At 40.5% G+C, this 9,260-nt stretch overlaps 1 pseudogene; it reads right to left on the bottom strand.

Moving 5' to 3' along the window:
- The window catches only part of LOC139416654 (segment polarity protein dishevelled homolog DVL-1-like), an 86,809-nt pseudogene extending 80,563 nt beyond the window's left edge, over positions 1-6,246 (bottom strand).
- Positions 6,247-9,260: the final 3,014 nt, after the last annotated feature.

The raw sequence follows: 9,260 nt of genomic DNA on the forward strand, positions 1-9,260 counted from the left end.
ATGTGTGACAGGTCTGGGCATTGAGGAAATACATTGAATCTGTATTTATCGTGTGCACACAATATATTGTACATATCGTCATCACATCCAATTCCAAATATATAGGCTATCCCCTACACTCTTAGAAAAAAAGGTGCTATCTAGAACCAAAAACGGTCCATCGGCTGTTCCCATAAAATAAACCTTTGAAGATCCCCCTTTGGTTCCAGGTAGAACCCTTTTGGGTTCCATTTGGAACCCTTTCCACAGAGGGTTCTACATGGAACCCAAAAGAGTTCTAACTGGAAAACCCTTTTGGAACCATTTTTTCTAAGAGTGTGCCTCTCCACCCAGCCCAGCCCTAGAATAGTGAGAGTGGTTGTGTTGCGGTGAAAAGGGGACAAGGTACTACCCGCCTGGGTGTCAGGAGTTAGAGGGGTATTAATAGACTGGTTGACTTCAGCATGTACATCTTAGACTGTAAATTCCCAACAAAAATACCTCCCATTTACCCTCTGACCCCTGGGACAGGATTCAGCAGTAACCACTGCCAGTAACCAGCCACACCTGCTGGGCTCCTGTCACACAGTACAGACTAGAGCAGGCCTGGTCTGGAGGCAGAGGATATACACAGACACACAGAAACAGTCCTGGGCTACAGTCCTGGGCTGTAGTTATGCCTATCTCAAAGGTGGGAGAATAATAGCGAATAAATAGATAATATAGGTGTGAATTCTGGAACGTGAACAGGACAAAGAGACGACTTGAAAGGAAAGCAACTTCTGATGAAGACTTTATACTGCATTTCTATGAAACTGCTGCTCCACTGATTTACTTATTTTTCCCTTCAGACATTGCCAGGAGTTCCTACGCACATGACAACAGTGAGCGACTGTGTTCTACTGCGGCTGTGTTATACTGTACTGTGGGAGTGGTGGAGAGAGATAACGTAGACTTGTGGCTGTAACTTACTAACACAGTAGACAGAATGCTGCTGTGTGTGTGGACGGTTCTGTTCAACCACAGAGAGGAAGAGGGGGTGTGATTCTCATCGTTAGGTAGGAAGTGTATGCATCCTCTGTCTACAGCCACATGACCAACTGAAGGTGACTTGGGAGGATGTGGGAGTGGTCAATAGAAACAGAACGCCTATAGTCAAAGTCATGGCCTTTTAACTCTTAAGGTCTCGGGATGGGACTCTGATATATGATTAGCAGTGCTAATTTAATGCGGTTCCAAACTGAACAACATCATATTGGTAAATTTGTGGTCAAGGACCCTGTTTAAGGGTAATAAATTGATAAAATAAGCTAGATACAACATGATTTGTAACAATCTCTCTTTCTGCTTCTCACTCTGTTAAAAACATTAAAACCAAAAGAATCCAGACAAACGTCCAAAGCAAACAAAATGATGTGCTCTCTGTAAACCATGACCTTTCTTCATGCATACTGTCATATTCAAACTGATTTCAGCATCACAATTTACTACACCGAATCCCCATGCACAAACACATTCAGTAGCTATCCACTGGGCACACACTGGTTGAACCAACATGGAATAGACGTTGAATTGACGTCTGTGCCCAAGTGGGTAGATGACACACACACACAGGAGAGCTCAGTTTAAAATGTGACAAGTGTCAGACACTGGGTTCCGGTTATCACAACCCTCACTTCTCAAAGCCGGCAGCTTAAACAAGTCTTAACAGATTTCACAGGCTAATGACACAAGATTTAAAGGGAGATTGCTGCATAATGTAGTGGTGGACCATGGTACGGCAGGGCTGGCTGTGTGTGTGTGTGTGTGTGTGTGTGGGGGGGGGGGGTTGTAGGGATTAGGGGACTTTAATTATGCCCAGGGCAGGAGGGAAGCTAGTTATCATCTGGCCCAACAGCACAGGGTCAGGAGGGGCGACCGACCAGCCGGCTGTACACAGCAGGCCCATAGTCCAAACCTTTCACTCGCCACAATAGTACACAAAATATCTGTGATTCGAATTAGAATGAAAATGTATTTAATTATTCAAGAGGATTGGTTCCTCAACCTTAGCTCAGTGCTATTCCTGAAACCTCAGGTTCTCAGAACATATATATACTGTACTAATAACAACAGTAACTTTTCAAGTGAGGTAAGGTAGACGTGGCGCAGGTGGAAAGATCTCCATATTCAGCTGAGTATCCTCATTCATGCCAAGAGCACTTACTTCCTTTCCTTATACCATTACCTTCAGTGATCCTCTATGACAAAGGTTTTTACTAAGGTCTCAAACAAACATCTCAACCGTTGCCATAACAAAACAGCATATTGACCATACAATTAGGAATTTGAATACTAATAGTTATTTAATAGGATCTCTATGATATCAACCTCAAAGCTCTACTCATTCATATGTGGTTCAACAACATTATAATGCAGTCTTTTGTCAGGCCAGTGAGGGATAAAAATTCAACAGCAAACCGGATTTACATTCTATCCTACACAAATCTATGTTTCAACTGGAAATGGACACACAGTATTTCACGAGATATAAGACAATAGATGCGTAATCATACACAGATGGACTAAATATATTTTGTGGACCCCCAAAAAATCATAAAAACCACGTAGTCCACATGAACTAATCCTGGTATTATAAGCACAAATCTAAAATTGTATTACAATGAAATAAAAAATAGCTTGCTTCCCCTTGACAACAGGGGGTCTACTATGTAAGACCTGGCACTGACTGAACATTTACATATCAAACACTGTCTATAACTGCAAGGGATTCCATGTTTTCCCTCTCTAATGGAGTCTGATTATTCCCTAGTTCATTTCTCTAACAGCTATACTGTCTGTGTCTATGCAGTACACCAGCCTTATTATCCTCTGTGTGTCCCTGACTGTCTGTGTTGTTCCCATACTGTATACAGCCAGTACACTGAGTACAATGCTGCTCAAGGATTTCACTTTCACATGTGACTTTCAGCCTACTTATCTACTTTAACAACGCTACAGTTGTCAAACCATAGGAATGTGTTGATTGAAATGACAAGACCAATACCACCACTGCACTGGCCCTTGTGAAAGGTGGACCATGGCACGAAGCCTAACACTGCACTCAGCAACAGAAATCTGTTACTCCATGTGGAGGTCTAACCCTAACTATAACTCTTTAGAAGATTATTTGTTTCCATAATCAGATGATGGATCTCCTCACTTGGGGCCTCATGGATCAATCTGCCCTGGCTGTGACTGGAGGGACAGGGACAGGACAGGAAGGCCCTGCTGAGGACACAGTATAGACCCAACTAACTAACCTGCTACCAGGAAAAAACAGTTCCCTCACAAGGTCGTGCTGCCTGCTGTAGGAATTTCTGACATGACGATATGACGTCCCTGTGCTAGAGACAGACGACTGTCTGTCTCTGTGTGTGTGGGTTTCCTCCTCTGATGATTGTGATAGTGTGTACTAAAAACAGTTTGGCTGTGAAATCGCCTCAAAACATCTTAAAAACTAGAATAACTGGAAATCGCCTGAAAACATCTTCAAAGGTAGAATAACTGGAAACAATAGCACCTTTTGATAAATGGAATAAAGCTAAATGAATGAAACCCTGAATAAGATAATAGGTTTCAGAATGAGTCATTGTTAAGTTGGTGACTCAAACCAAATAAGGGAAATACAATCATATTCACACCAGATGGAGTCAGGTGTTTTACAGAGCTATGCCTGTGTGTGTGTGTGTGTGTGTGTGTGTGTGTGTGTGTGTGTGTGTGTGTGTGTGTGTGTCTGCCGCTGTGCCCCTGTGTGTCTGCGGTTGTGTGCGTTTGTTTGAGTGCAATGTGGCGGCTGTGTGCGTTTGTTTGAGTGCAATGTGGTGCCATGTGTGCTGTGTGTGCGACTGTGCTTGTCAGAGGAGAAACAGACATTAACACAAATATGTCATCCTCCAAGGAGGACTCTATAACAAGTGAACCTCTGACCTGCAGCTATTAAAGGTGTCCATGTTGTCTGAATGTATGGGAGCGGGGGAGGGGGAAGGAGAGGTCAAACACATTCTATTAACAGGACCATAACTAGAGACTACCATCTCTTTAGACCTAGCTGCCTGTCTGGGGAGATATGTCGGTGCAGAAAGACTGAGCAATGACAACACAATACTGAGTGCAATGGAAAGGGTGAGAGGAAATACTACATACAAGAATAAAAACATACTTATAAACTGCATGTAGGCCTATGGTGAATTATACATCACTGTATCCTGCATTAATTCTAAATACTAGACCATTTGAAAGAACAGAGTATAAATCCCTTTCACAGTCAAATAAAATATCAGTGAAAATAGGCTGTTGGCAACATGTGAAAAAGAATGTTAAACATCGAACAATTCAGACTATCATCCTATTTGATATCAGTGATCATAAATTAAATGTCTGACAGGCAACAATGCAATGAACTAATTGCTACCACTAACCACAGACAATCTATTGGCCAATACAACTGTAGTGCACATTCACAGGACAATAGGCAGAACTATTTAAACTGAGACAAGGGTCATTAAAATACGCGTTATTCATTAAATAAAATGTTCAATGGAGTATTGGTGTTGGCCAGCTGAGCTTGTTCGACTTTACATGATGTATGTCAATAAAAAAATGTATGCGCGATTTGAGCGCTATTTGACAATTATGGCAGGCCGTCAGTCCACGGCACTCGCCTCTTTCAGGGAGTGCTCTTCTACCGGGCAGCCATGTTTCTACTCAGGCATTTTTAGCTGATTTGCGGCCTAGGGTCGCATGGCAAAATGGCCAAAAAAAGAGCAAAATCCCAACAACGAAGAGTGAGCTTTTGGCTCTTCAACCCATTCGTTATATAACATGTATAGCGAGCACACGGCGCGTTATGTTTTCCATGAAAATGGATGTTCGCTTGATTCACCTTCAGCCTAGAATCGGAGGAAATTACCTTTATGCGTGTGTGTGTGTGTGTGTGTGTGTGTTCGTGCGCGTGTTCGTCTAACGTGTAAGTAAAACAGAGCGACATGAGAGGGATACAGGATCCCTACTGTGACAATTTCAGTCCATTGGAAGCCTATTTGACGCATCGGATTACTTTTTAGCCTATCCTATTAAATGAAATAAGATTAAAATGACATAGATATGTCAAAGTTCTCCTCATATAGTCATGCTGTCACATTTGATAAATGTCTCCTGAAAATCATGATTGGCTACAGTTAATATGTGACTATTATCGATCGGCATCAATCTCTATTATGCCTTTCATTTTCTTCTCTCTCTTTATTACCTATTGCTATAAGTGCTACAAAGTCATGAACACACAAGAGAAACCTGTCTGGCAATAATTCATTTGGAATCGATCCCGAACTCGCGCCACACAGCAAACATGTGGAGGATTTGTCAATGTAACGTCTATATCATTAAATTAGATGGGCTTATTACATGACGATGACAACACAGCACAACCTCCGAAATGAGATATAACCACTTTTGTGTAGGCTACAGTAGCCTATAACCAACATTGACAACAATAAAAGCGTAACGTTAATCGCGTTTAATGTCCTATGAGATATTGGTGTTACGGGTCTGAACTTCAAAGGACCAATTCTATTGCGCATTGGATACAATGAACAGGTGCCAACCGCGGATCAGACATTGCACAATCAGTCTTGCGCAAATGTTACAATGTTACCAACCTTTGTTGTGAAATTGGACACATGGTTGTGTCTGTGTAATAACCAGTTAGCGCTGAGATACATTTATACTTATATGATAACAATGACAAGACCGCAACATACACAGGAAGAAAATATAGTCTATTCATGGGTGGATTCTTACCCAAAATCCTGGTCCATGGATTTGAAGAAGAATTTGTAGCTATTGACCGGACGATTGTTGAGGACATTTTTAAAATCCGCTAAAGTGACTTTCTCAGGAGAAACGGATAATTTCACTAGATAAGGAGTCTCCTCCTCGTCAATGTGATATATTATTTTAGTCTCCGCCATAAGAGTGAGGGTAGGAGAATCATTGACACAGGAAAGGAACAAGGGTTGGCAGCGCAATAATAAATATGTGGCTATCTAGCTACCTAATAAGACGAAACGCTGACGTGACATCATTAATAAATATAACTGTAGACCTCACGCTGGAAAATAAATAACCTTGTCTTTGATAAAATAAACATGAATCTAAACATAATCGAGTCCTAAGTGACTGTATTCCAGCTCCAATGTGTCTCGGTACGGTGGCTCTCTCGGTACTAAAACAGGAAGGGACGGTCCACATCCTTGCGATATTGAGTGGAGAATATTTCTATTTTTCCAGTAATTCGTTAGACAGTGCTGTCATCTAGTGGTGTGTTTAGGCTAGAGACCTACTGTTCCCCATTATACAGTACTAGTCACAGCCGGTGTTCTGCAGTCTGCAGTGCACCACACATGAAGAGAGGATTGGAGGACTCATTCTATTCAGTAAACCTTTGGAGTGGATTTTACTCAAGCTACTGTAGGCCCTTTCTAATTTACCATAGGCTACTGTATATCAATAGTAACACAGTTAATTTGAATGGTTTTGATCAGTAATAATAGTTTGTATTAACTGTTGAAAATATTGATGCTTATATTGAGAACAAAATGATATAATATTACTAATAACTTATTATTATATTATTAATTAATGTCATTATTTTTGTTATTATTAGCCTACATTATGGAATTCTAATGATCACAATTTAGTAACAATCTATCTAATAATAGAATATAATATAATCATTATAAATCAATTTTATAATCACAAATGAACTACAATAATTATGATCATATTAACAAGTGATCATCATCATAATCAATATTATCGTCAAGATGGGCAGACTTTCTTGATCACCTGAGTCCAACTTGTGACAGTAGGTGGTAGTCTTGTGCTGCTGTACAGTGTAGGCAGAAAGTCTTGCCGCAGCCAGTGGGTGAAGAAACCTATAGAATGAACGTGGCATGTTTCTAACCTATGCAAACAAATACCTGTGGCCAAATCTTTTGTTCTTATTTTGAATTATTTTCAAGAAACCAAAATAATTTCCTAATAATTATTTATTGTGAGGCTCTTTCTTGAATAAAATCTAATTTGACCAATATTTTTCTTCATATTCATATATTCAGTGTACCAGTATACCACTTTGTACACATTGTAATGACCTTATCAAATATTGATCAAAACACTATGGTTTGTTTTCAACCTTTATTAGAGGGGAAAGAATAGACCAACAACATGCAACTGCATTGATACGTTGCTTGTATGTAAAACATCCAAATTGAAATATTGTCAGGACTTTATATTATATTGTCAAGAATCCAACTGCAATAGTTGAATTCATCATCTTTTAAACACCAGTCTCAAAGTCAACAGTGAAGAGGCGACTCCAGGATGCTGGCCTTCTAGGCAGAGTTGCAAAGAAAAAGCCATATCTCAGACTGGCCAATAAAAAGAAAAGATTAAGTTGGGCAAAAGAACACAGACACTGGACAGGGAAACTCTCCCTAGAAGGCCAGCATCCAGGAGTCGCCTCTTCACTGTTGACGTTGAGACTGGTGTTTTGTGGGTACTATTTAATAAAGCTGCCAGTTGAGGACATGTGAAGTGTTTCTCAAACTAGACACTAATGTACTTGTCCTCTTGCTCAGGTGTGTGGGCCTCCCACTCATCTCTCTATTTTGGTTAGAGCCAGATTGTGGTGTTCTGTGAAGGGAGTAGTACACAGCGTTGTACAAGATCTTCAGTTTCTTGGCAGTTTCTCACATGGAATCACCTTCATTTCTCAGAACAATAATAGACTGACGAGTTTCAGAAGAAAGTTATTTGTTTCTGGCCATTTTGAGCCTGTAATCGAACACACAAATACTGACGCTCCAGGAACTCAACTAGTCTAAAGAAGGCCAGTTTTATTGCTTCTTTAATCAGCACAACCGTTTTTAGCTGTGCTAACATAATTGCAAAAGGGTTTTCTAATGATCAATTAGCCTTTTAAAATGATGAACTTGGATTAGCCTTCAGAACATGCCATTTGAACACAGGAGTGAGGTTTGCTGAAATTTGGGCTCTGTACGCCTATGTAGACATTCCACAAAAAATCTGCCATTTCCAGCTACAATAGTCATTAACAACATTAACAATGTCTACACTGTATTTCTGATTAATTTGATGTTATTTTAATGGACAAAAAAATTGACTTTTCTTTCAAAAACAAGGACATTTCTAAGTGACCCCAAACTTTTGAATGGTAGTGTGCAGTCAAATTTCAGCCCTGCCACAAAAGGACCAGCTGACACCATGTCAGTGATTCTCTCGTTAACACAGGTGTGAGTGTTGACAAGGACAAGGCTGGAGATCACTCTGTCATGCTGTCGTGACGTCGTATTAGTTAATGTGATGACTGTTGTTCATCGAATGATTAAAGTTTCTAATTGCGTGATTATCTGAATCAAGCAATTATTAACTCATTAACCTGGGGCACCATGGGAAAACTAGTTTTTATTGAGTTTCTATTTCCCAAATTAACTCAACGAATATCAGAATATCAATTTTACAACAGCCGCTAATTAACCAGTTGCCTCTACCAGTCTCGTTCTGAACGTCGTATAGCCTGTGAATCTGCACGGACCCGGGTCTCACCAATTAATTCGTACCACACCAATCTTATTTGAATATTTATTTACTAAAAAGCTAAAATGATAATAAAAGATACACATAGACAAAACACATTATAGGCTATTGATTAGAACTTAGTATAACGGGCCAACACACTATGGCGCGTGTTACCCACGATGGGGATTTCAATAGAGAGAGAAAAAAGAAAGTACACAAGAGAAATATACATTTGGGTGAATTTGTCAGCTATGCTATTCTAACCCTAGCCTTGCCCCAAACTGCCGCTCTTATGGGTCAGAATATAATGATGTAATTACGTGGGGATTATCTCCGAGGATTCTCTGCATAGGCCTTCAGCTGTTCGATGACGCACTACCCCGGCGCACCTCTCTGAGAGTCCTCCCAATGTCAGTGTCCTTTTTGGCTTAGGAGTCTGTTCCCTCACCCTTTGCTCTGGAAGGGGTCTTCTGAGGACAGACAGCTCTGTAGCTCAGAGCTCACAGCATAGGAATGAAACCCTTTAGATACCACAATTTGATGGGAGATGGAGGCTAGGTGGTTCGACTTGAATTCACCCGCTTAGACACAGCTACTCATCCGTAGCTTGGGTAGAAAAGGATTCCTTTGTCCTCAAA

Source organism: Oncorhynchus clarkii, chromosome 9, assembly GCF_045791955.1.
Source record: "Oncorhynchus clarkii lewisi isolate Uvic-CL-2024 chromosome 9, UVic_Ocla_1.0, whole genome shotgun sequence".
NCBI lineage: Eukaryota > Metazoa > Chordata > Actinopteri > Salmoniformes > Salmonidae > Oncorhynchus > Oncorhynchus clarkii.